Source organism: Corvus hawaiiensis, chromosome 3, assembly GCF_020740725.1.
Source record: "Corvus hawaiiensis isolate bCorHaw1 chromosome 3, bCorHaw1.pri.cur, whole genome shotgun sequence".
NCBI classification, from domain to species: domain Eukaryota; kingdom Metazoa; phylum Chordata; class Aves; order Passeriformes; family Corvidae; genus Corvus; species Corvus hawaiiensis.
In genome coordinates, this window is record NC_063215.1 from 3,190,486 (window position 1) to 3,217,111 (window position 26,626).

General features: G+C 48.9%; 1 protein-coding gene and 1 long non-coding RNA gene across 2 annotated transcripts in view; both read right to left on the minus strand.

Annotated features, from left to right (window-relative positions):
- Window positions 1–26,626, minus strand: part of XKR6 (XK related 6) — a gene marked incomplete at its 5' end in the record, with an annotated part of 176,074 nt that overhangs the window by 114,596 nt on the left and 34,852 nt on the right. The gene's annotated exons all lie outside the window — the stretch shown is intronic.
- Window positions 12,917–16,398, minus strand: LOC125323032. The gene is made up of 3 exons (XR_007202339.1): window positions 15,534–16,398; window positions 15,162–15,277; window positions 12,917–13,166 (listed from the first exon to the last, which is right to left on the minus strand). It is a non-coding gene; the product is annotated as an uncharacterized LOC125323032 (long non-coding RNA).

A 26,626-nucleotide genomic window follows, 5' to 3' on the forward strand; every position in this document is an offset into this window, starting at 1 on the left:
CAGCTGAAACCAGAACTTAGCCTGGAAGGAGGGAATGAACAGGAGCACTTGTTGAACAGAGCTCCATCCACACCCCACCCTGACTAATTAGCCGGGCTCTCCTCGTTATGTGCACTGCAGTAACTCCCCAATTAATTCGTTCGTATTTGCAGAGCCATTGAAAGAGGCACAGCATTAAATATGGATGCTAAATAAAAGGGAATAAAGAGCAGGCACCACTTGGCTCTCCAGGTTCCCAGGCCCCATCAGTGGGGACGTTCACTCCCTGCCCAGAGCAGGCTCCCTAACCAAGGCCCCTTAAGTGTGTTATTAATTTTTCAGCAGCATCTAGCAGACATAATGAAGACACAGTTACTCCGGGCATGACGACTCTCCCCAGAAGAGCTTTAAAATCTCCAGCCTTGTGGCTGGAAGGGTCAGTGCTGCTCTGCCTCCCAGCCAGAGCATGGGTCAGGCACGGCACAGTGGCCCCTTTGCATCCAGGAGTGCTCCTGATGCTCATTTTTGTGTTCCCAGGACACCTCCCACTATTCCAGGTTGCTCCAAGCCCCATCCAGCCTGGTCTTGGGCACTTCCAGGGATCCAGGGGCAGCCCCAGATTCTCTGGGCAACCTGTGCCAGGGCCTGCCCACCCTCACAGGGAAGAATTCCTTCCCAATATCCCATCCAAATCTCCTCTCAGTTGGAAGCCATTCCCCCTCATCCTGTCACTCCATGCATGACACATCTCTGCACATGCTCCATGGTACCCAAGATCCCAGCTGAAAGCAGGCACTGGTGACCAGCAGGACCCTAAAGAGCTCCTCTTCCTCCATGAAGGCTCTTTGCAAACAGTTGTTTCTACATCACAACATCCACATCCTGATCCCATTGGCACAGATTAAAGAGAAAAAATAATCCTGTCTTCAGTAAAAGCCTGAGCACAGAATTTAAGGGCATTCCAGTGGCTCTCAGGCAACAAAGGACACCCCTACTCTGAGGATATTGGTGGAGACAGCCTCTTTCACAGAATCCCAGAATTATTTAGCTTGGAAAAGACCTCTCAGACCACAGAGTCCAACCTGTGACTGATTCCCACCTTGTCACCAGCCCAGAGCACTGAGTGCCACCTCCAGTCCTTCCCCGGACACCTCCAGGGATGGGGACTCCACCATCTCCCTGGGTAGCTCCTTCCAATGTCTGACCACCCTTTCCATGAAGAAATTCCTCCTGATGTCCAACCTGAACCTCCCCTGGTGCAGATGGAGGCTGTGAGGACACAGAATAATGTGGAGATACACCTGAGAGCTGGACACCTCTTGGAAAGGATGTGATCCCAGCCTTTCGTTTGGTAACTCAGAGGGCGTTTCAGCCTTGCATTGGCTGTACCTCTAATGAGAAAACAGCAGTAGATGGTTCAAGACACCTTAAATCCAGACAGAGAAGTCACCTCCATCCCTTGTGGATGGTTATTGCCCACAGCAGCCCAGAACTGTGGGCTGGCCTCCAGAGAAGGCATCGGCTTCCTGAAATCCATCCCCAAAGCACCTCTGGGTTCCCAAACTGATCCTTCCACTGCCCACTCACACCACCCACTGCTGTTCCATCACTTGTGATGATCAGGGGGAAGCACTGAAAACCAAATCATCTTTGCATGTCCCCCCCTGGCCTGCAGGTGCCGAGGGGACAGGTGTATAATCTGTGCACTCAGCTGGTGTGTTCCCTCCGTTCAGGATTACATCAATTATCCCTATTTTTAGCCTTGAGGGCACAGTCCTGTAGACCACAACAGAGGCAAAATGACTCCCAAAGAAAAGGTATTAACATATCTTTATATTCCAGTCTTTGTTAAGCTCCATGAGGGATCCATCAAGAACCAGAAGCCTACCAATTTCCAAAGCCTGGAGTATTTCCAGGAGTCAGTTCTGCTCCAACCCAGCTGGGTTTTGGTTTTTTTTTCTCCCCTTCGTTTTCTTTCCTTGTTCTCTGCTATCCGTGGGAGTTCATTTGCCTCAGAGTGCCTTGTTCTTGGTTGAGCTTGTGCCATTATTATCCTCCCTGCAGAAATCCTTGTATAGGAGGTTTAAAACACCATTTCTTCATTTGGGGCCTCATCCCCATTGCAACCACCAGCTGGAAAACTCAACACCTTATTGGAGTTTTCTCTTTGATTGAGCCAATCCTTGCCAACCTTACCCCAAGACTTCATAGAATCCCTGAATGGTTTGGGTTGGAAGGGACCTCAAAGATCATCCAGTTCCGATGGGCAGGGACACTTTCCACTATCCCAGGTTGCTCCAAGCCTTGTCCAACCTGTCTTTGAAGTTTTCTTCCCCCAAAACTCCTTGTGCACATCTTATTTTTTTAAGACATTATAACTCATTTGCACAAGTGCTGTGGATTCTGTGCTGGACACCTCACAGAGGTGATGCACAAGCATCCAGCAGAGCTGGAAAACCTCTGAGAGATGCTCTGCACTCTTCAAGCCCTCCTTTTGGTCACCACACCACCACTCTGCAGGGTTTGGGGGTGTGGCAAGGCGGGTTATGCAATGAACTTCCCACACTCGGGTGCCAAGGTCACAAGGAGCTTTCTTGTGCCTCCACCTCTTCTCCACGACATCGTTTTGCCTTTCAAGGGTGAGAAGCAAACAAAAGAGGCTTTTGAGCCCTTCCACCACCGGGCTGTCCCGGCTTTGTTTGCCCAGCCTGTGTGACAGGGCAGCTGCCAGCAGAGAGGGAACAGCAGCCGATACAAAGCCGCCACTTCAAGAGCTTTTGGATATCCACCCTCCAAAGGAGGCTGGGGACAGTGACAGGCCCTGAGCCACCACAGGCATTGTTATTCCCGTTTGGAGGCCAGCTGTGAAGTGGGACAAGGGAGCAGGAAGTCGTGGCTGGAATTGGTGTGGGATACCTGCCTCAGGATGGGAGGAGAAAATTTCTGCCAGTCCCTTTCTCTACTAAAGGTGTGTTCGCCCCCAGAGGCGTCACCTAATGAAGGTTTCACCTAATGAAGTTTTTTCATTTAGGACTCTGCTTGATGGAACCCAGGCCTGTGGGTTTTAAGTAAGATAAGGTTCTCTAGGGTGCAGGGCAGTTGCTTGCCCAATATCAACCTCTGGACTTTGGAACTCCACAAACAGGGAAATGGAAAAGGGTTGGAGGGAATGGGTGGCACAAAACACAGCCAGGGTCAACAAACAGGAATTCTTCAGTGTTTCAAAGTTTCCACCTAAAATGCGGAAGTGATGCTGAGATGCAGCACACATTTCATGTATTATATCCATTTAAAATAAATCTTATTATTTAAGAGAAGGCAAATGTATCCCTGTGATGGAGAACAGTTTATTTAAGAAAAATCATGGAATTACAGAATGGTTTGGTTTGGAAGGGACCTTATAAATCATTTAGTTCCAAATCCCTGCCATAGGCAGGGACACCTCCCACTACCCCAGGGTGCTCCAAACCCTGTCCAACCTGGCCTTGGGCACTGCCAGGGATCCAGGGACAGCCACAGCTTCTCTGGGAATTCCAGCCCAGTCCCTCCCCATCCTCACAGGGAAGAATTCCTTCCCAATATCCCATCTATCCCTGCCCTCTGGCAGTGGGAAGCCATTCCCTGTGTCCTGTCCCTCCATCCCTTGTCCCAAGTCCCTCTCCAGCTCTCCTGGAGCCCCTTTAGGCACTGGAAGGGGCTCTGAGGTCTCCCTGGATCCTTCTCTTCTCCAGGTGAACACCCCCAGCTCTCTCGGCCTGCCTGAGCTCTGCCCTGACACAAGAGAGAGGCAGCTCTGGGGGTGGACGAAGCCACACGAGGCTGTGGAATCACAACATCTCCTGAGTTACGTGAGCATGAACACGGATAAACCACCACGTCACACTTAAAAGGGCCCTGACAGACCTTCCCCTCCTACCTCCAAACCCTGTAGACAGAGTTATTTCACACAGCTACAGAAATAGCACCCAGACTGCCCTGCTGTGCCAAACAGAGCACAAACATCTGGCAGGCAACAGATCTTGTCCCCAAAAACGTAGCAGGAGGTTAGTGGGTAGCTCAATTCCAGATCCGTATGTCCCAGGACCCGGGGAAGTATTTTATCCTCTATTCAGTGCTGATTCTCCCAGGAATGTGGGAAAAACTAGGAGGGCAGGAATTTCCAACTCAGGAAAGCACAATGCCCAGTCTGGCTTTCTGTACTCAGATGTGAAGAATCCCACGCTGCACCCGAGCGTCACGAGTGACACCGTTAGAGGGGAAATTCACATTAAATAAAAATGCAAAGCAGCCCTTTGAGCGGAAACAATCCCTGGCGTGAAAGGAACGCGGAGGCTGCACCGTCGCTCAGCTGTCTCTGCACTCACGGCTCCTTTTGAATTCAGTGTTGGTACAAAAACACACTCCCACCTGGGACTCGCTTCCCCCATGTCTCTCCCTCACTGAGAGGCTCCCAAAACCCTGGAGAGCCTGCACAGGTAATGGGTTGTGCGTGGCTTTCATGGGATGTTCCTGGCTTTGCACTGGAAACCTCATTGCTCTGCCATCTAAATCCATCACGGAACCATGGGATGGCTTGAGTTGGAAAGGACTTTATAAATCATTTAGTTTCAACCCCCTGCCATGGGCAGGGACACCTTCCACTATCCCAGGTTGCTCCAAGCTCCGTCCGACCTGGCCTCAAACACTTCCAGGGATGAGGCAGCCACAGCTCCTCAGGGCATGGATAATGTTCTGTGGATGGGGTTTCACCACAGGGAGCAGATCTAATTCCCAGCCCACCAAAACACAAGTATGCACATCCAAGCCTCTTCTCCAGGCTCCCACTGCAGCTCATGGAGAAATCTTCAGGCAGCCAGCGGAGGCTGCGGTGGCTTTTCCCTGGAGCAGCCTCCCACGTGTGGGCGTAGGAGGAGCTGAACACAATCCCAGCCCGGCCGAGCCTCTTCCCTAGCCTTACTCGACCCCTCAATCCACACCCAGCTCCCGCTCTGGGAAGTCTCCTCAGCTGCTCCCTGGCCTGCCTGTCGTGCCTGTGCCGTGGAGATGCCTCGTTTGGGACTGTAGCACTTGCTGGGGTCACAGCAGGACAGAGGTGTGGATGGCGTGCTGGTGGTGAGGGCAGCCGGGGGCTCTTCACGCGTGATGGGATTTCCCCAAGGAGAACAAACGTTTGGTGCAGGGCAGAGACGGGGACAAACACCTGAGCACAGCAGCTCTCCTTGCAGCAAAAGCAGTGGGATCAGCAAAGGTGGAAGCGAGTCTGTGCTGGATTCCCACAGGCTTTTGCTGAGTGATGGCTCTCAAATTGCATTAGCGAGTGAGATCATCCCCAGAGGCCTCAGAATCAGGAAATCCTGGAAGTGAAGGCACCATAGGGACCAAAATCCACCTGGCAGCTCGCTGGCAGCTGCACTTGCTCCGGCACTGGCTCTGGGGCACCGGCTGGGAACTCCTGCAAACTGAGCTGGAGGCTGCGAAATCCAAACATAATCCAACACCTCATCCAGCACTGCTGGGAAAGGGGCTCAGCCTGGAGAAAAGGAGGCTCAGGGGGGACCTTGTGGCTCTGCACAACTCCCTGACAGGAGGGGCAGCCAGGTGGGGGTCAGGATCTGTTCCCAGGGAACAGGGACAGGATGAGAGGAAATGGCCTCAAGCTGTGCCAGGGGAGGTTTAGATTGGATATGAGGGAAAAAATTCTTCATGGAAAGGGTTGTCCAGCCCTGGCACAGCTGCCCAGGGCAGTGCTGGAGCCCCCATCCCTGAAGGGATTTCAAAGCTGTGTGGATGTGGCTCAGTGGTGGCCTTGGCAGTGCTGGGGTATGGTTGGACTCAGTGATCTTGGAGGACTTTTCCAACCTTAACAATTCTCTGGTTCTGTGCTCCAGTGAAGGAATCTGAGGTGTTTCCAAGCTGTGAGGAGCACTTTGGAGCTCTGCTGCAAGATGCTGAGCATCCCAACTCTCCGCTCTCAGCAGCAAGAGCCCACGTTGGTTTTTCTCACCAGTTTCAGGTCCCACACCCCCTCATGTCTTTATCTCCTTGGCTGGAGCTGTGGAACTGGGATTCAAAGTGGCTGCACAAGGTGGCACCAGGAACTTTTCCCTCCTGCCACCCTGGCCAGTAGTGCTGGGTCTCTTCAAAGCCTTTGAGAATTTCACCCCAGGAATTGGTGGTTATTTATTTATTTGAAAAAGCCTGGCTTTTTTTGAGTGGACAGAAATCTTCCTGCCTACACACAAAGAAATAGAGATGCAGGACACTCTGAAAGCTGCTGCTCCTGGGGATTTCTCCCCAGGTTTGGCTTTTTCCTTTTGAAAACAAAAAGCACATTTTTGTAGCCACAGAACTCCACAATGGGACTGTTCCTGCATCAAATGAAGATTTGTGTAATAATCACATTTGGAGTTTGCAAAGCAACTTATTTCTCACAGAATCATAAAATGGTTTGGGTTGGAATGGACCTTAAGGATCATCTTGTTCCAACCCCCTGCCATGGGCAGGGACACCTTCCACTAGCCCAGGTTGATCCAAGCCCCGTCCAACCTGGCCTTGGACACTTCCAGGGATCCAGGGGCAGCCGCAGCTTCTCTGGGCACCCTGTGCCAGGGCCTCCCCACCCTCACAGGGAAAAAATTATTCCTAATATCTAATTTAAATCATTTCATACAGAAGATCCAGCCTGACCCCAGTGTCTCCATGTGCTCCTGTAACTGCTGTGATTCCCACAGAGAGCCTGGAACATGCTGGATTTCTGTAGCAATCAGACTGGGCAGCTCCAAACATCACAGGTGCTCACAGAGGGAACAACTGCACCTTGAAAGCATCTGAGTAACCATGAGAGTCATTCAGTTCAGAGAAGAGGCTGATATTTAAGCAACAGATGGAGAAAAATTATGTCAAGAGCACGGTTCAAACCACTGCAGTTTAAATAACCTCCTCCAGGCAGCTTTGGTAAACACAATGCCATAAAGGAGCCCTTGTGCTGCCCACGGAGAGCTCTGAAGGCAGGAAATGACAGTGGTGGGTCACAGGGATTCCTCCATAAAGGGGAGCTGCTCAGAGGGAACACAGCCTGACTGCTCCTCCTGCCCCAGGAAAATGCTGCTGTAAAGGAAGGAATCCTCCCCGGGGCAACCTGGGAGAGTGGAAGGTGTCCCTGCCCGTGCAGGGGGTTGGACTGGAGGCTTTAGGGTTCCTTCCCACCCAGACCAGTCTGTGGCTCCTTGAATCGGGGCTCAGGTCCTACACAAAATGTGCAATAACCTTTAAGTGATGCTGAACTCTCCCCTCCTCTCAGCCCCTCTATTTCTCTTCCCCTGCAGGCCAGAAGCTCTGCAGACAAGAATCCCACAATGGTTTGGGTTGGAAGGGGTATTAAAGCTCATCCAGTTCCACCCCCTGCCATGGGCAGGGACACCTTCCACTGTCCCAGGTTGCTCCAAGCCTTGTCCAACCTGGCCTGGGACACTTCCAAGGATCCAGGGGCAGCCACGGCTTCTCTGTGCCAGGGCAGACCTGGATGCACACCCTGGCCCCCATAAAGCCTCACCTCAGCCTCGTTAGCTCCAGTACATCATGATCATTTTAATTGCCCAAACTCAAGTGCTTGTAATACCTTTATTAGATTGCACTCATCCCCCAGTGCCAGACACAGCCTGGTTTAACAGCTCCAGTGCTGCATTTATGAGCACAGCCTCTTTCATTACTGTCTGAAGGTAATTCCTCTTGATCCAAAACTTCCCGTGGCTTGGAGTGATACCCAGGAAGGGGGACAAGGGAAAACTTCCAGGCAGTTTAAAGCCCCCAGATGGGGAGCTTGGAGCACTCCTGCCCTGTCCTGGAGCTCCTCACCTCCACTGGAAGCAGCCAGCAGGAATATGGGAGGCTCAGACACACAACCTGCAGCAACAACTCTCACCTGCCCTGATCTTAGCAAACCAGATCCCAAACTGAGGTGGATTGAGCTGCCTGATGGTGTTGAACAGCCTCCCTGGCTCTCCTGGGCCCCACATGTGCAGCAAATGTTTGGACCCTCAGGGCAGGAAAACCTTCCCGGTGTGGAGATGTTGCCTGAGGGGATTGGAGGGAACTTGAGGGGAAGCTTTGAGAGCCCACGCAGGGAAAAACAAGGTTTAAAGGCCAATATCTTGGTCAACTTGTCATTTTATACTTGTAAAACAGAACAGGGAAAGGAATCTCCACACTGGATCCTCCACTTCTAATTAGGGGCAGCCCCAATCTCTGCTCTCTGTGGGCAGGAACAGGACGTGGATGGAGCCGTCAGGGGAAGGCTGGGCTGGATATCAGGAAAATGTTCTTCCCCAGAGGGTGTTTGGGCACTGAACAGGCTCCCCAGGGAGCTTGGAGCAACCTGGGATAGTGGAAGGTGTCCCTGCCCACGGCAGAGGGTGGAATGAGAGGAGCTTTAAGGTCTCTTCCAACCCAAACCATTCTGGGATCCTGTAAGAGCATCCCAGTTTTTCAAGGCACTACAGCCCCAGCATCTTCAGTAAGTGAAGCAAGCACCACAGGCAGTGTCTATTTTTGACCAGATTATTCAGTTTCAATACTTTTCAATGCCAGTTTTCTTTCTTTTTAATTGCAACTCCACCTTTGGGATTAGTGATTTTATTTTATGATGGGATATTAAGAGTAGGCAGCGAGCCCTTTTTTTTTTTCTTTTTTAGTCCAAGCCAGTATTCAGAAGGAATAGATTCAATCATTAAATACACACAAGCACAGGAAACACAGGAAACTCTCAGCCATTATCCTATGAAGACAATGCCAACGCAAACACTGTAATAAAATATTCTTCACTGAAATCAACACTAATTTTCCAAGGCAATCAAATCCATCCCTGTGATCCCTCCTCCCAGGGAAAACAGCCAGCACAGCTAAATTCAGATCTCTGTGGCTCCACGCTTAAATTTGGCTCAGACACGCTGCAAATCAATGACTCCAGAAAGGTTTTCTAAGGAAAAAATTCCCAGTGGGCAACGTTTGCTCCAGCCCACGGCAGCTCTCCTGACACAGCAGCAGAGAGTCCGGGGATGCATCGATCCCGGAATCCAGGAAGGCTGAAGCTTCCAGTCACGAACTTGTTGAGGCCACCACTGCTGGGACATGGCTCCTGCGTCCAAGGGGACAGTCCCCAAGGACAGCTCAGCCATGAGGACACCCCCAGAGGATGATGCTGCACCAGCAGCCCTGAAACAACGAGTCTCTCCCAACCTCCTTCCTCACCCACCCACCCAGTGGACAGAAGGGTGGGGTGGAGAAAGGGATGGAGCAGGTCTGGTCAGAACCTGCCAGCTCAGGAGGAGGAGGAGGAGGACAGAACATGTGACAGGGAATATTTCAGGTTGGAAAGGACCTTTAAAGGCCTTCCAACCCCCTGCAGTGAGCGCTGACATCTTCAACGAGATGAGGCTGCTCAGAGCCCCATCCAACCTATTCCGGAATGTTTTTAGGGATGGGGGAACCAGAACTTCCTTCCCCAGCTGTAGGACATTTGTGGATTGCCCACGCCCAGGGCTGTGCTCGTGTTCCACACAACACCCAGAAAACACCATTTTCTTGTCTCCAGAAAGTGTTGGTGCCTCTCTTTGATGTCCCTGAACTGTTACACGGTAAAAGGACGAATAAATGTTCCACTGAGGTATTTTAAGGTGGGTGCAAAACCCTCCATGGTTCCTTTAAGGATCTTGCAGCACCTTGGCCTCAAGACAAACAGTTCTAAAACCATGGGAATCATAGATGATCATCGAGTCCAACCATCCCCCAGCACTGCCAAGGCCACCGCTGAGCCTTGTCCCCAAATGCAACATCCACATGGCTTTTAAATCCCTCCAGGGATGGGGACTCCAGCACTGCCCTGGGCAGCTGTGCCAGGGCTGGACAACCCTTTCCATGAAGAAATTATTCCTAATATCCAATCTAAACCTCCCCTGGCACAGCTTGAGGCCATTTTCCCTCATCCTGTCCCTGTTCCCTGGGAGCAGAGCCCAATCCCCCCCCGGCTGCCCCCTCCTGTCAGGGACTTGTGCAGAGCCACAAGGTCCCCCCTGAGCCTCCTTTGCTCCAGGCTGAGCCCCTTTCCCAGCTCCCTCAGCCTCTCCTGGTGCTCCAGCCCCTTCCCCAGCTCCGTTCCCTTCCCTGGACATGCTCCAGCCCCTCAAGGTCTCTCCTGTCAGGAGGGTCCCAGAGCTGCCCCCAGCACTGGAGGTGCCCCAGCGCAGGGGATGGGCACTGCCCTGGTCCTGCTGGACACACTTTTCCTGGTACAACCCAGTGGCCATTGGCCTTTTTGGCCACCTGGGCACACCTGGCTCTTGTTCACCTGCCTGTTGTCCATTGCATGGAAGTTCCAGCCACACCAGACCAGGTTTGGAGCCCCTGCCCTGCTCTTAAAACACCTCCAGCCCTGTTCCAGCCTGTCCCCTCCCGTCCTGCAGGGCAGTGACAGTGACAGTCCCTTGGCCAGGCAGCCAAAGCTGCGTCACCAGGCTCGGAATCAGCCCAGCACCAAACTGCCAGAGGCTGAATCATTCCTGCTTCCCATATCCACGGCCCAGGATCAATTCACCTCTCCCATGTCTCCTCCTGTGAATCACTCAAGAGAGGTAACAGTGAAACCACTTCATAGGAAGCAGTTTTAAAATTGCCCTGCTCTGCATAAAACGACTTTGCCACAGAGAGGGGGGGAGAAAATTCAAGCATGTTCAGCATATTATAGATTAATCCTAGGCCTAGAGCCAGGATGATTACTGCCAGAAGAAATAAAGTAGCATAAATATAGGTTAACACACAAAGGGTCCTGTTTGCAAGGTTTTACACATCACCAGCTCACGGGTGGATTTGTAAATTTAATTATAGAAAGATTTATAAAAGCAGGTAATACCCGAAGGGTTGTAAAAATAATTTTGCTACAGTGAAAACAAAACAAAAATAAAAAAAAGAAACTGCAAACATTTTAAATTAAGTAGGGCATCTGATGGATCTCCTGAAGCCCTTCTGCAGGATTCAGCCCAGACTGCCAGAGCAGCATCCGCCACAGCCTTCCAGAAATGCCATTTCCAGAGGAGAGCAGATAAGTCACTCTGACAGCCTTGCGACCTTCCAGAGCTCATGTGCTTAAAAACATCTTCTTTTTTTGTAGGGGGTGCTCCTGGTCTGGTCAAAGCCTTGCTAGGATGTGGGAGGATAATTCCAAACACACCTTTGCTGCAGGGGTGATGAGAAATCCCTGGAATTGCTGGCTCCCATCAGGATTAACGGTGCTCTTCTGCCAAGGACAGCTTTGGGGGAGGAGGATGGTTCCCTGTCCATGGCAGGGCGTTGGAATGAGATGATTTTCAAGGTCCCTTCCAACCCAAACCATTCTGTGACTCCATGATTAAATATCACTGGGATGGATTTGAGTTCTGAGTGAGCTGTTGCCAGTGAAGGGAACAGCAGGAGCAGGGGCTATCCAAGCAACTCAACATGGAAAAACAGGGATATTCTCTCTCATCCAGGCTACAAGTGCATTAAAAACTCTCTCCCTTCTATAAATACTGCATTCCTTAAAAAAAAAAGAAATATTACTACAAGGTGTGTATGAAAGGAAGGCACAGGGCAGGAGCAGAGCAGAGGATTCCATTCTGGGATCTCTCAAGCTTCCCACTAAAATACAGCCACCCTCAGAATCTTGAAATTGTAACTCTTACCTATAAATCCCATTTTTGGTGTATAAACCACATTTCTGACCTATCCAGTGCTTTCTGCTCCAGGAGGCACTTCCTGAAAGGTCCCTGGGAGTGATGCAGGTGCTAAACCAAGCTTTTGTGAGTCCAGCAAAACATGCTGTCACTTTTAAATGCATCCTTTGGGGACTTCAAATAGCTCCTGGCTGGAATGCTCTGCTGCTCTGTTACCCCCCCCCATGCCCAGTGTGTGTGAGGAGAAAATGTTCAGGATGCTGAATGCCTGTAAAAAAGCATTTCAAAGGATCACAGACAAGGATTTTTTCATCCTGAAAATACACATTTATTAGGAAGAAAACTTACAAGGTTACAAATATCATAAATAAAATGTAGTGTGATAAAAACCCCCCTCAGGACTGAGCATTAAACCTCTGGAAAACAGGGACAGGACCCTCCTCTTTGCCATGATGAGCATCAGTTCTGCACAGGTGGCTCCTGGAATCTCGTTTCACACCAGTTGTTTCAGTGCACAACGATCCAGGCTGGACACTCCAAACCCTATTTGTGTGTAAATGTGTTTCTACAGCTTGAAAATCCCCACACAAGACATCAGAGCTGCTTGCAAGGGCGTGGTTTAAATATCCATTAATGCATATTAATGTACGTAGTGAGCACCCAAACCAGCACAAGCAGGGTAACGACCCATCTGCCTCGGGAGGGCAGATCCCACGAAGCAGCAGCACCGTTATGGGATGGCACAGGATGGAATGGGATGCAGCAACGGGAATGCAAATTGAATCTCAGTATCAAGGAAGTGCCACTAAATCAGAGTCTGCAGCGCGGGGCCGCGGCGCAGACGGAGCCGGGAGCAGCCCGGTCCCCCGAGCCGTGGAAAACTGGATTAGGCGTGAACTTCAAACCCAGGGTGATGTGGAATAATCCTACGCTGGCAGAAAGGGATCAAAGCTAATTTCTCAAACTTGCTTAATCTTCTGAGGAGATGTCTGAACTCGGGAGACGCAGCAGGCTGGGAGTTAAAGCCTCGCTCTGTCAGAGGGTCCGGCAGTGGCTGAGGGAGAACTGAGCACGTTAAAAATCCTCAGAGCGGAGTTATTTCTGATGAGCTTTTAGAAAATCAGGGAATCATAGGATGGCCTGGGTTGGAAGGGACCTTAAAAATCATCTCATTCATCCCTGCAAGTGTCCAAGGCCAGGTTGGACGGGGCTTGGAGCAATGTGGAATAGTGGAAGGAGCTCCTGCCCATGGCAGGGGGTGGAACGAGATGGGTTTTAAGGTCCCCTCCAACCCAAACCATTTTGTGATTTCATGACTCTCAGTTTCTATACCTGGATCAGCTCTGCTGACGTAAAATTCCAGAAACTTAAAATAACCCAACCAAACAACAGCAAAAAAAAAAATAATCCACTCCTTCGCACATTAAATGAAACAGATTGATCCAAGCACTGGAACATCTCACCACCCATAAAAACCTTTCAGACCTAAAAAACAGAACAAAACAAAACAAAAAGAATAAAATTAAAGAAATAGTAATGCTCAAGTATTAACTAAACCATTATCAATCAATTAAAGCTTAAGGGGTGAAATAAAAAGAGGATGTTCAGGGATCCCTGATGGGGTGGGGGAGCTCATCCCACCAAAGGTTCAGTGTCTGAGGTGGGTATCCAGTCAAAGCAAGAGCCAAAAGGACAGGATTTCTAGGAGAGGACACACAGCAGTGTCAGTGACTGAGAGGGGGCCAAGACCAGCAGCTCTGACTGGGCACCTCACTTGGAATCACTGAATCATTAAGGCTGGAAAAATCTTTCAGGTCACTGAGTTCCCCCAGCTTTGCCAAGGCCACCACTGACCCATGTCCCCGAGTGCCACATCCACATGGCTTTTAAATCCCTCCAGGGATGATGATTCCACCATGGGCAGCTGTGCCAGGGCCTGAGCACCCTTTTGGTGAAGGAATGGATAAATGAAGTTGGCTGGAATAAAAATTCCCAGCAGTGTAAATTACCCATTCCAACACCTTTAAGAAAATAATTGTACAGGGGGTGCCAAGAGATTGGTAACTACACCTTAAACTGGGAGAGGAATTGGGATTTCTAACTTGGGGTGAGATCCTTCCATGCTCAGTGCACCATTTGTGCTGCTAAAAAGATGCTGGTAACTGATAAACCCAGTGCTCCAGGAGAAACAGTCTACTTTGAGGTGTAAATCAGCTCTTACACTGCAATCTACAAATGATTCTGCTGGATAAAAAGCACAAGAAATTAAGTACAAAGAGGTTCAATCACCTCAAATAACGATTAGCCATAAGTGGAGACATTATACCACAGACATGTCTCTGCTCTGTTAAATATTAATTTAAATGGACACATTTTAAAAGACATATAATAGGGATAAGCACTTTTTGTTAGAGGAGAGCAACTCCTGTTAGTGAGTAAGAAAGGAACAGCTCAGAGGAGAGCAGAATGAAGGATTTAATGCAAGAACAGTCCAAGGATAAGAAAAATATATGGCACAGTAACCTGATACCATTACATGCATATACACATATGCATTCAGTGCAGCTTTTCTAAAATAATTCCTTAAAATCTTGAATTGCAAGCTAAGTAAGATAATACATTGCTGATCTCCAGATCTGTGAGATCACTCAGCTTTACAAGATGACTCCAGTATGGAGTAACACTGAGCTAAAACACTCATGGAGCTGAAACCAGCCCAGCTTTGGCTGCAACTCGAGGCGGCGTCAGCGGCTGCCACTGCAAAATGTGCAGAGAGCTCTCTCCAAGCTTCACACACACCCTCTAAATAAATCCTGTGCCAAAACACAGCAAATACTCTCTGTCAGAGACCAAGCTGTTAAAGCTGTTTGCCTTTTTTTTTTTTTTTTTTTTTGCTCCCTTAAGTTCCAGCTTGAGGAGTGCTTGGGAATGCTCTGATACAGGACGGGAAATAGCAGCCTGAGCACGTGCCCACCTTGTTTCCTCCACTGGTGATATTATTATATAGACATTATAAATTATCTGGTTATTATTTACTGAGAAATTTGGTACATTAGCCAATTATCTGTCTACACAAAACTTTATTCCATTCTTAGTCATGGAATCATAGAAACACAAAATTATAGAACCACAGAATGGTTTGGGTGGGAAAGGACATTAAAGATCATTCAGTGCCACCCCCTGCCATGCGCAGGGACACCTCCCACTAGCCCAGGCTGCTCCAAGCCCCGTCCAACCTGGCCTTAGACACTTCCAGGGGCAGCCACAGCTTCCCACGCAGTTTTCGGCTTGGTAAAATGCTGCCTAAACTCCCCGCTGCTCCCAAAGTACTTTTGGGGGGAATTACAGGATACCCAGGACTATTTGCTAGAGGAAACCCCACGGAAAAGGAAAGAGAAGCTTTGCAAAGCAGCAGAAGTTGTGTCTGAAGACAAAAACAGGAGAGGGACAGCACAACAGAAGCCTTTCTTGACTCATTACCATTTTGTTGGGAGTTTTCCAGAGCGCTGGTCTCCTACAGCTCCTTCTATGATGGAATCAGGAGATGTCAAAATAACCCCAATTCTGCCTTAACGCTTCGTTCTCTTTGGTTTAAGCTAAAAACAAAGACGCACATGGATGATTATGGAATGGAAAACACAAGAAACTGAAAATAACACTTTTTTTGCAGGATTCTGAATTATCATGAACGGTGAAAATAAATAAATAAAAGGACAAAAATGCTTTATCTTAAACGATGGGTATAATGCATATACGTTAAACAATATACATTGGAATAAAGGGATGAAAATAACAGGTAAAAACCACATTATGTTTGCAACAGATGATAGAAATGAACAAAAATCTGCTTACAGGAACTGGAAACACGCTGCCACGGTGTATTTCCTGCTTTTTTTCTACCACGTACCCAGCTGCAATTACCATCACCTCAGCCACAAACAGCAGATCTGGGGAGGGAGGGGGATTATTAGGGGCTTCTTTGTCATCCTGAATTACCTGCCCTGTGTGTGTGCAAACAAGCACCGGCTTAAACATTCAAAGGAATTTGCCTCCAAGAAAAGTCATCTTTATTGTCATTGTCCCCAGTTTCACGGCCAGACCAGCAGCACAGCCGGGCTGCGTGTCAGCACAGCCCCCAGTTTGAGGAATCCACACTGACACGACAAGAACTAATCCTATTATTTCCTTTTCCTTAACGGCATCTGAATAGGCATTTTCCAAGTCCTGCTTCTTATTGTAAGTTTAACCCGTGTGTTAATTCTCTTACTGAGATCTCAAGCTGCTTTCTCTAGAATTGGGGACTTAGGGGAATCAAATCCCTTCTATTCAATTTGCTACTTAAGAGACAAACCTTTCAAAATTAAACTTGCAAGCTGTTTGCCTTAAAAACATTGCTTCTCTTTCCAAGGAAAATATCTCTAAAGCCCTTTTTAAGCACAGAGAAAAGAAGTTTTTAGCATATCTCAAGTTTAAATCTCAGAGTGGCTGCCTTGAAGCAAAAACCAGGAGGGCAGAAATTCACTGGGGGAAAGGTTTTCAGTTTATTTTAACACCAATCTGATGAGTGAACAACCAAGCAGTGCTTTGTTTGAGTAAATTATTTCCTATTATTGTGATTCTCCTCCAGTAAACCACAATCACTCAGAATGGTTTGGGTTGGAAGGGACCTTAAAGGTCATTTTGTTCCAATGCCCTGCCATGGGCAGGGACACCTTTCACTATATCCCAGGTTGTTCCAAACCCCATCCAATCTGGCCTTGAACAATTCCAGGGATGGGGCAGCCACGGCTTCCCAGGGCAATATTCAAATGTGATTAAGTGGGGAAAGACTTGGGCAAAACCCAACTCCTTGTAGGCACTTCCTGTGGCTGAAAAAAACTCTGGGCACATTGTGCTCAGGGGAGTTTTCTTTTCTGTAATCAAATATTAAGATATGAAGCCCCATGAAAACAAACATCTCACTCTACAAACATACACAGACACTTTCTGTGCTTTCCAGCAAAGCCACAACAACAGATTTGCTGTGGGTCTGCAGGAACTTATAGGTAGCGCATAAAATATTGATTGAAAATAAATCCAAATAATTAGGCTTAAATTTTAATACCCATGTACGTTTCTCTGTAATTCATCACGAACGGCGTTTTCTGAGGTTCCACGAGAGGCTCTGGGTTTAGTTTTAATTATGCATTTATTACATAATTCACCAAATTCAGTAATGTGCAGTGAGTCTTGCAGCCATTGAAGTGAGTAACGAGATTTATCAGCCCAGTTTGTCACACAACAAACAGGATTCAAAGCCTTATAAAGGCGGGTGATGAAAGATACATGGAGGGAGGGAAGAACCAGCAGCAGCTTTATTTCCATGTAATAATGCTAATAATATGCAAATAATTCCCCATCTTAATGAATACTTCAGATGAATGCCACGTTCCAAGCGGGGATGGCACAGGGAGAGGGGGAACTCAGCTGCTGGGAGCGTTCAAAGCTCTTTGGAAGCCACGGAGTCACAGCTGTGGGTACCACTGAGCCTCCCTTCTCCCCTCGGAGGGAGGCTGGACATTGGAGCAGCTCCCCGGGGAATGGGCACGGCCCCAAGGCTGCCAGAGCTCCAGGAGAGCTTGGGCAACGCTCTCAGGGATGTGCAGGTGTCTGTGCAGGGCCAGGAGTCGGATCGATGATCCTGATGGATCCCCCTGAACTCAGGATATTCTGTGATTCCATGATCCTCATACCAGGAAGAGACACTGTCACACAGCAGAAGGTACCTAAGCTCCTCAAGCTCCTTACATCCTGTTTTTAGACAGTGACAGTCACATCAAAAATGTGGATAATTTTCGAAATAGGCAGGGATGCACACACACCCCTGTAGGAATCTCCATCCAGAGTCTGGAGCACAGCCAACACTCTATATGCCCAAACCTCCAGGGGTCTGGGACTTGCTCTCCTAAATATTTCTGGTGACGTTCAAAGCTGCATTTAGAAGTTTCTCCTGAATCCCTGCAATTATTAGAAGAGTCTTATTGTCCTTCAGCAAATATTTTAATGAATTTTTTTACCATTCCCAAAGCTTTTGAAAACTTCCCTCCCCCTGTTCAGCAGGAATCATCTCCCCTGGGACACTGGGCCTGTGCTCAGAGGCCAGTGGTACCAGGTATTTGTGATGCTGTTCTTTTCCCTTATTGTTTTATCCTCAAACATCTTCTGGGAACTCGAGTATTTAAGACTTACAACCTCCTCACAAAGCCAAGCCAGCATCCCTTCCCACGTTCTCACTTGAAACCCACTTTTTTCAGTCCTCCTTAGACATCGCTTTCATTCAGCTTCCCACATCCACACATCCTCTGGGATTTCCAGTCTCTCTCCTCTCTCAACAAAGTGTTAGGAGAAACAGGAACCTTTGGGGTGTCTCCTCCCTCTGCAAGAAAGTCCCCCTGAGCCTCCATTTCTCCAGGCTGAGCCCCACCAGCTCCCTTAGCCATCGCTCATACGACTTAAATTTCTAGGCCCTGAATTCCCATTGAACAAAAAGGCTTAAAATGCCATGAAAGTTCACCCTGATGCTGAATGGGGGTGCTGGATCCTCCTCTACACTCATCCCTGGGGATACAACAGTGTGAACCTCTCCCTTCTCGGGCACCAGAGGATCTGCACAGAACAGAGCCCTGTAAAAGGCACACAAACCTTCCACCAATTCTCTGCAATCCCCCCTGGGCCCCGGAGCAGCTGACTGTGACACAAGCCCCAGGACACCAGGCTTCCTTAGGTCTGGCACTCAAAGCACTGCTCCTGGGATATCCCAACTGGAAGACAACAAAATCACCCCCTCTGGAATCTGCAGCTTCAATGCTATCATAGGATGTGACTGTGAAATCACAGGCCCTTGAAATATTGTGCTTATTTTAACCTCAGACACGGAGGGAAATCAGCTGCTTTCACTGAGAGGTTGGACCAGCGGAGAGAGAATTTTTTCGATGTCTGATCCAGCACCAGCAGAGCTCATCGCTCACCGAGTGCAGAGACACTCTCTGAACTGAAAAATAAACTCAGTCCTCACCTCTGCTTAGAGGATGTCCTCAGACACCAGATGACAGTGGGCTGTGACCAGATATTTACTGCAAAATATCACAGCTACTGAAGGAAAGAGGAAACCCTGAGCCAGAGAAGACACAAACTGTGCTGCACCCACTGAAATGCAGCGTTCCCAAAATAAAGATTTTCAGTTTGACTCATTTGTCCTCATGACCTGGACAGCAACCAGCCTATCAACGATTACAGAAGCATCATGGAGTGGTTTGGGTTGGAAGGGACCCTAAAGATCACATCATTCCACCCCCCTGCCATGGACAGGGACACCTTCCACTAGCCCAGGTTGCTCCAAGCCTCATCCAGCCTGAACAGTTCTGGTGATGGACAGCCACAGCTTCTCTGGGCACCCTGTGCCAGGGCCTCCCCACCCTCACAGCCAGGACTCCCTTCCCAATATCCCATCTATCCCTGCCCTCTGGCACCGGGAAGCCATTCTCCCTGTGTCCTGTCCCTCCATGCCTTGTCCCAAGTCCCTCTCCAGCTCTCCTGGAGCCCCTTTAGGGCCTGGAAGGGGCTCTGAGCGCTCTCTGGAGCCTTCTCTTCTCCAGGTGAACACCCTCAGCTCTCCCAGCCTGGCTCCAGAGCAGAGGTCTGGGAAGATACCATGTGAGACCAAAACTGGACAAATTACACTTCACTGTTCCTTCTCCATGTATTTCATGGGCAACACAAGAGTGAAACTAAAATACTCTTCCCCCTCTGAAACATTCTGCTCTAGTAAAAACACAGCACTGCCAAGTAGGGCACCGTGAAATTATTCAGACTCCCAAGTAATATCACAAATTTCCAATAACTCACAAAGCCCTCAATCCTTCCCCAAATCATTTCTGAGTACATCCAAGCACACAAAGGAAAACAAGCAGGGAAGAAATGAGAGAGACTTTTTACATGGGCTGGTAAGTGATAGGACAAATGGGGAGACAGAGAAGAGATTTCAATGGGACATTAGGAGGAAATTCTCCCCTGTGAGGGTGAGGAGGCCCTGGCACAGGGTGCCCAGGGAAGCTGTGGCTCCCCCTGGATCCCTGGAAGTGTCCAAGGCCAAATTGGATGGGGCTTGGAGCAACCTGGGATGGTGGGAGGTGTCCCTGCCCATGGCAGGGGTGGAAGTCTTGCAGCAGAACTGTTTCAACCTGTTCATTGATTATAGAATCTAAATAAAATAAAGGAAGATGGACAAATAAGCAAGTGGAGCAGCACATCTGAGCTCCCAGGTGGGGAAACATCACTTAATAAGGGAATTTTGTGGGCAGCAGCACCAGAGCTGGAAACCTTTATTCCAGCCTCTACAATCAGCACTTGCAGCACTTTGTTGACACAACAGAACATGGCTCAATTTCAAGCACTGTTGAGGTTGAGTAATTTCAAACATCTTTTAATGGTTGTAGAGAGTCCAGAGGGAAGTTGGTTGAAAAGATCTCCAAGGCAGCCACGTGGAAATAGATACAAACCCCTTCAAATCATTACAGTGCCAGGCAGGAGGCAGGAACAGAGACAGAGGAGGGAAAAGGGGAAAGGTGAGGATCCACACTTCCAGCTAAACTGCATAAAGCATTTATTTATGTCCAGTGGCTCCATTAAGTTCAAAGTGTGCCTTGGGGAGCAGTAACAGACCAATTCCATCAACACAGATTGGTGTTTCAGAAGTGAAATTGTAAGTGTAATCCGTACTCCTATTTCTTCTCATGGCACGACCACTCCTTTTAGGGGGAGGTCATCTTCCTGTTCTCTTCTAGGTACCAAAACTGTGCATGAGAAATCAGATAAGGCATTAATACAGCTGGATTTAACTAGAATATTATACACTAGGGCATTGGTGCTTTTAAGGAAAATCTGAGAAAGACTGCTGATAAACTTGAGTTGGGAACAATGACAGGAGAAACAGGCAAACACTCATCTATAGAGCTTCCCCTAAACTCGTGAGGTCAAGGGAGAGCCCTTTGAAATTCTAAATTAAGCTTAAAAAGGACAAAATTAGCTGCTCACTCTTGGTATTAAGAGCATTTTTCAGAGAGGGATCCAGCACCAGTATCCCAGCAAGGAATTTCAGGATAACAAACAGTAAACACAAACCAGCACTTGGCGTTTGTGTCATTTTTTGGTCACTCATATTCAGAATAAAATCTGTCTGGAGAACATAGAGGAAAACACAGCCTTCAGGATGCTCTATGAGAACAGGAATGCTCTGCAAATGTGCCTGTCAATGACACCAACTCACCACTCCCACTCCAGTTTGTGTCCCTGAAATGATGCCAGGGAAAACAGGAATGCACCTCCTGCAACAGGACAACACTCCGAGGTTGGAGGATCCCTGGCTAAAAACTGCTCAGATCCTGCTGGCAGCTCTGGTTTCCTCCTGACCTCGTAACTCCACACACAGGCCAGATTATCCACTGCTCCAGAGGCTGGAGAGTTTAAATCTGGCAGCAGGGGAAACCAATCAGGGCCACAAGTGGCCCAGAAACCCTGAGACAAAGCATAGAGATGATGGATGCAGAGTGCTCTGTCCTCCTCTGGCTGAGCACAAAGTCTCTGCTTCTGCTTCCTGAAGCTTTTCAGGAGTGCTCAGCAGGGACACCGCTCTTGGAAGTTAAAACAGATGTGAATGTTCATGAAGTGGTGCCCAAATCATTCCTGTCACATCTGGAATTAGGGAATCACAGAATGGTTTGGACAGGAAGGGACCTTAAAGCTCATCCAGTCCCACCCCCTGCCATGGGCAGGGACACCTCCCACTAGCCCAGCTTGCTCCAGGCCCCATCCAGCCTGGCCTGGGACACTTCCAGGGATCCAGGGGCAGCCACAGCTTCTCTGGGCAACCTGGCCAGGGCCTCCCCATCCTCACAGGGAAGAATTCCTTCCTAAAATCGCTAATCTAAACCTACTGTCTTTCAGTTTAAGCCATTCCCCCCTGTCCTGTCCCTCCATGCCTTGTCCCAAGTCCCTCTCCAGCTCTCCTGGAGCCTCTTTAGGCCCTGGAAGGGGCTCTGAGGTCTCTCCGGATCCTTCTCTTTCCAGGCTGAACACCCCCAGCTCTCCCAGCCCGGCTCCACAGAGATGTGTCCATCTTTATGTTGGGAAAATAAACATCAGCAGGACTGTCAGATTTGCTCTGAAGCCAGTGATGGGGACAACTGTGCAGCTTCCCCCGAGTCATAGGACAGCTGCTATGCAGGTCTGTCTGCTTCCAACAGATCCCGCTGCATCCACCGCTTCTGAGCACCTCTGGCAGCACCACTTTTAGAGGAAAGCCAAGTTAAATCCTTCCTGTTCATTTGCTTTCTTCAGGAGATGATTCAGCCCCTTGCACAGATCCACACAGCTGTCCCAAACTGCACCAGGATCGTTTAAATTCTTCCTTAAGTGTTATGAGTATTCCACAGGTGAAGAATGAAAAACACCTTCTCCCACATCACCTTAGAGAGAAAGCCTCGAAGGCAGCAGCAGCTGCTGAAATTGCTCCTTCTAAGCCTGTCCTGACACCTAAAAACCTGAAACCTCTTCCTGAAGGAGGATTTTCCTCAGTGCAGCACAAGCTACTGCACCAAGCCCCAAATAATTTGCCATTTGCTCCTACCCAGCAGAGGTAAGGAGTAAATCAGCACCTCAGTGGCTCTGTCACAGATGCCACAGGATTTTCCAGACAGACAGACTCTAAGTGCTGCCCTGCTGGGACACTGCACTCCACGTCACCGGCACATTAAGAGGATCATGATCCCAGCATCAGCTGTGGGAACACTTCCAATAAATAGCTATTTTTCCAGCCTGATTTCTCCAGCTTCCATCACTTCACGTTTTGATGAAGATTCTTCCTGTGAGCAGACTCATCACTGCCCAGCTAACTCTGTCCATCCGGCCCAGACACCACATTTGTTCACACAAGGCTGTGGCAATATGGATTTTTCCTTCAAAAAGTGAGGAGTGTCAGCATTTTCCTATCACTCTTCCGGACCAAAAGTGATTTTAACTCCCCCCTCTTAAAACGTGGAGCACATTTCATGAGAACTCCACTTTGTCAGGGCATGGTGAGGTCATAGATCAGTCTGCAGGTGGAAAAGGAGGTTTAAATGTGTTTTTAGGGTCACCAGAGGAGGATCCCTCAGACATTCGGGCTTTTCAGCAGCTCTCTACTGCCTGAATGCAAAGCAGTCTCAGCTGAATTTCACTAATTCCTTCAAAGGCTCTCTTACACTCATCTGCACAGATTATGCAGTAAATACGCTTTAAGAAAGCACTCTCTAACCCCAACAAGGCTATTCAAAAAATAAGGCTTAACCAGCTGACCTCTGATTATCTTCAGCAGTTCACCCATCTGTCTCCACAAATTCTAGCCTCAAAGCAACGCTTCCTTTAGGTGTCTGAACTGGATGTTAATAATTACAATGCTCTTCAATGAAACGGTGACATGAAAGCGTCCAAACTGTCCCCAAAAAAAGCTCAGTAAGGGCTGTGAACACTTAAAACCCTCTTGAAAGTCACTATGTCCCAGGCACAGGACATTGAAGCAGAATTTCTGCTCTCAACTGACACATCAGCACCACCCCATCAGGATCTGAGCCCCTGTCTCACACTCGGACAAGATCAGCCCAGATGAGATGAGCCCAAGTCAAGAGTTAAATCTTAATTAACTCCCACACAATGACTTTGGGAAGAAACCTTTCCAGTAGCTCTGCCTTTTGTAGTGACAGTGTTTACAAAATTTGGGAGCTGTGAAGAAAACTGGGATTGCTCAATGGCAGCTTTCATGAAGTGCAGCAGCCTGCAAAATAAGTGGCATTTGATACCAAAAATTAGTGAATTATTAGCCTAGAAGCAGAGCAGCTCCAAGGTGCTGGCACCATGCTCCAGCTCCTTTATGGCCTTCTCCCTGGACACTTCTGCAACCATTCCATATGAGCTGCAGGAGACACGGCACCCACCAGGAAACTTAGGGGTTATCTCAAACCTCCTGGGGTATCACAAACTTGAATTTTGCCCTTCTGCCTCTGGTTATTTTTAAGTCTCACCCACCTTTAATTGCAGCCAGGAGCTCACTCTGCCACCAATCACGGAATGACAGAATAGTTTGGGTTGGAAGGGACCTTAAAAGCCCATCCAGTTCAACCCCTGCCATGGACAGGGACACCTTCCACTACCCCACGTTGCTCCAAGCCCTGTCCAGCCTGGCCTTGGACACTTCCAGGGATCCAGGGGCAGCCACAGCTTCTCCAGGCAGCCTGTGCCAGGCTCTCCAGAACTGCCACCCGCCTGATGGCTGTGGACTCAGAGAGCAATTTCAGCAGCTCCAAGCCTCTAAAAGTGAGTTTTGACACTTTCCAGCCTGGAATCCAGCCTCTTTAACATCCAGTATGGATACTGTAAGCAGTTTCTTTAATGTGAAGGGTTTCCACTGAGTGCAAATTACAAGTTAAGTTTCTTCAGGTCCAAATCTGTCTCACAGTGCATTTGAAATCACCCAGAGAGATCCTGATCCTAGCAGGGCTTGGAGATTGTTTTGATTACAAAAGAGAAAAAAAATGCACAAATAGATCTCAAAAAATAGGGGAAGATGGAACTTTCAAATGGGTGCAGCTTTGCTAAAGAGAGGGAAAAAAACCCAGGAAGAGGAAACCAGGGAGCACCAGTTTGGGACACAGACCTGCAAGAGGTTGATTACGGCCTTGATTAACAATCCCTGCTCAGGGCTGGAGCAACAGGAGCAGCAGTGGGCAAAGCCAGGCCTGGGAAGAGGTGAAGGAAGGCAGGAGCTGCTATCCAGGAGAGCTGAGCGCCAGGGACTCTTCACACCCCCGACATCCATGAGGGAAGAGCACAAAGCACTTCCCATGGCAATGAATCTTGGCTCAGGAGTGAGACAGAGCTGTGAGAGTGGAGGAAGCGCCCACACTCAATTCCCCTGCCTTAACGAGCCGCAGAATAGATGAATATTTTATCACCTTTCACCCTGAATATTTGGAGGGTTTTTCATTTCAGGAGAAAAGGAGGATGCAAATCCACAGCAATGCAAAGTGGGGCACCCAGCTGGTTCAAAAAGAGATGTGGACCTGGTCTTGCACCTCCAAATTCCAATGGTGCAGCTGGACCAAGGATACAGCCAAGCTCATGAGATGTCACCTCTGTGCCTGAGGCCACCAGAAGTGTAAGAGGGGCACTGGGTGCACTTGTAAGCTGGGTTTATGCAACAAAATTCTCTGCTCATACTCATCACATGTCCTTCTGTAAAAAACACTGTGAAGAGTGTAGGTTTAGATGGAATATTATGGAAAAATTCTGCCCTGTGAGGGTGGGGAGGCCCTGGGGGTGCCCAGAGAAGCTGTGGCTGTCCCTGGATCCCTGGAAGTGTCCCAGGCCAGGTTGGATGGGGTTTGGAGCACCCTGGGAGAGTGGAAAGTTCGTTGGCCATGGCAGGAGGTGGAATGAGATGAGTTTTAAGGCCCCTTCCAACCCAAACCATTCTGTGATTCTGTGATACAACAGAGCAAATTCTCTCCCTTCATCTCGAATTAAATCTAAGCATGAAGCAAAAGCGGCTGCATTTGTGTAGTGATACACTAAAGTGTCTGCAAAGCATTTTAGGATCCTTCAGGAAAAATGCTAAATATCTGTTCTATAATTCAATGAATGTTAATATATTCATCACAGATTTCAACTCTTCAATTGCACGGGAGAAAACCAAGAAAATTGGTGCTTGTTGCAATGTTACGATGCCAAGGGATGGAAGCGGTCCAGGGTCTCAGAATATTCAAGTTTTCTGTGGGATGCAGGGAAATCCCCCAACAGAACACAAGCAGAGCCTGTGTGCTGTGAGATGTGGAGTGAGGCCACGCTCAGGCATGCTGGCTTTGACCTCCAAAGCCACCAACCAGATGTTGTTTTACCTTTTTGTGGTTGCCAAAATCAAACCCAAAGATGCCTCTGTCCTCACACAGAGGGCCCTGGTCCTGCTTGCCAGGTAGAGCCGGGTGAATCATTCTCCTCGCTCATTTTTCACTTTGTGCCCTTCTAAAAAGCTGTACCTGAGGTGCCTCTGTGCGCCAGCAGCTCTTGCCTGACCCGACCTCGTGAGGACAGGGCTGCAGACCACAAAGGCAGAGCACTTGCCCTCCTTTTCCCAGGCACGCCATTCACTGCTCCTCCAAGGTATTTTTGTTCGCTGCTTGGAGCAACTCTGAGCACGTAACTGCCCTCCTTTGTTCAGGCTCTTCCACAAGAGAACCCACTGCTTTTGCAGTGTGCTCAAACATAAAGACTCTCAGCAATACCATGCATTTAGTGGGCTCAGGCTACTTTAGCATGTGCTAAATTAGGGGAGTGTTTGTAATGCGCTCACCTAAATGATCTGTGCTCACACACCTCCTGCTCTTACACCTGGGTGGAAAAAAAACCCCCTGCTTCTGTGTATCCACAGCGGGTCCAAAAGCACCTGACAAAAGTTCTGCCCTTCATTTGCTCCCCCAGCATCCTGGGTTTTCCAGTGACCATTTAAGTGAGTCACTTCAGAGGGCTGGGGCTCCTCTGTGACAGGCTGGGAGAGCTGGAGGTGCTCACCTGGAGAAGAGAAACATCCAGGGAGACCTCAGAGCCCCTTCCAGTGCCTAAATGGGCTCCAGGAGAGGGACTTGGGGCAAGGGATGGAGGGACAGGACACAGGGAATGGTTTTATGCTGGAAGGGTGCAGGGTTAGATGGGATATTGGGAAGGAATTGTTCCCTGTGAGGGTGGGGAGGATCTGGCACAGGGTGCCCAGAGAAGCTGGGGCTGCCCCTGGATCCCTGGAAGTGTCCAAGGCCAGGTTGGACGGGGCTTGGAGCAGCCTGGGCTAGTGGAAGGTGTCCCTGCCCACCACAGGGGGTTGGAAT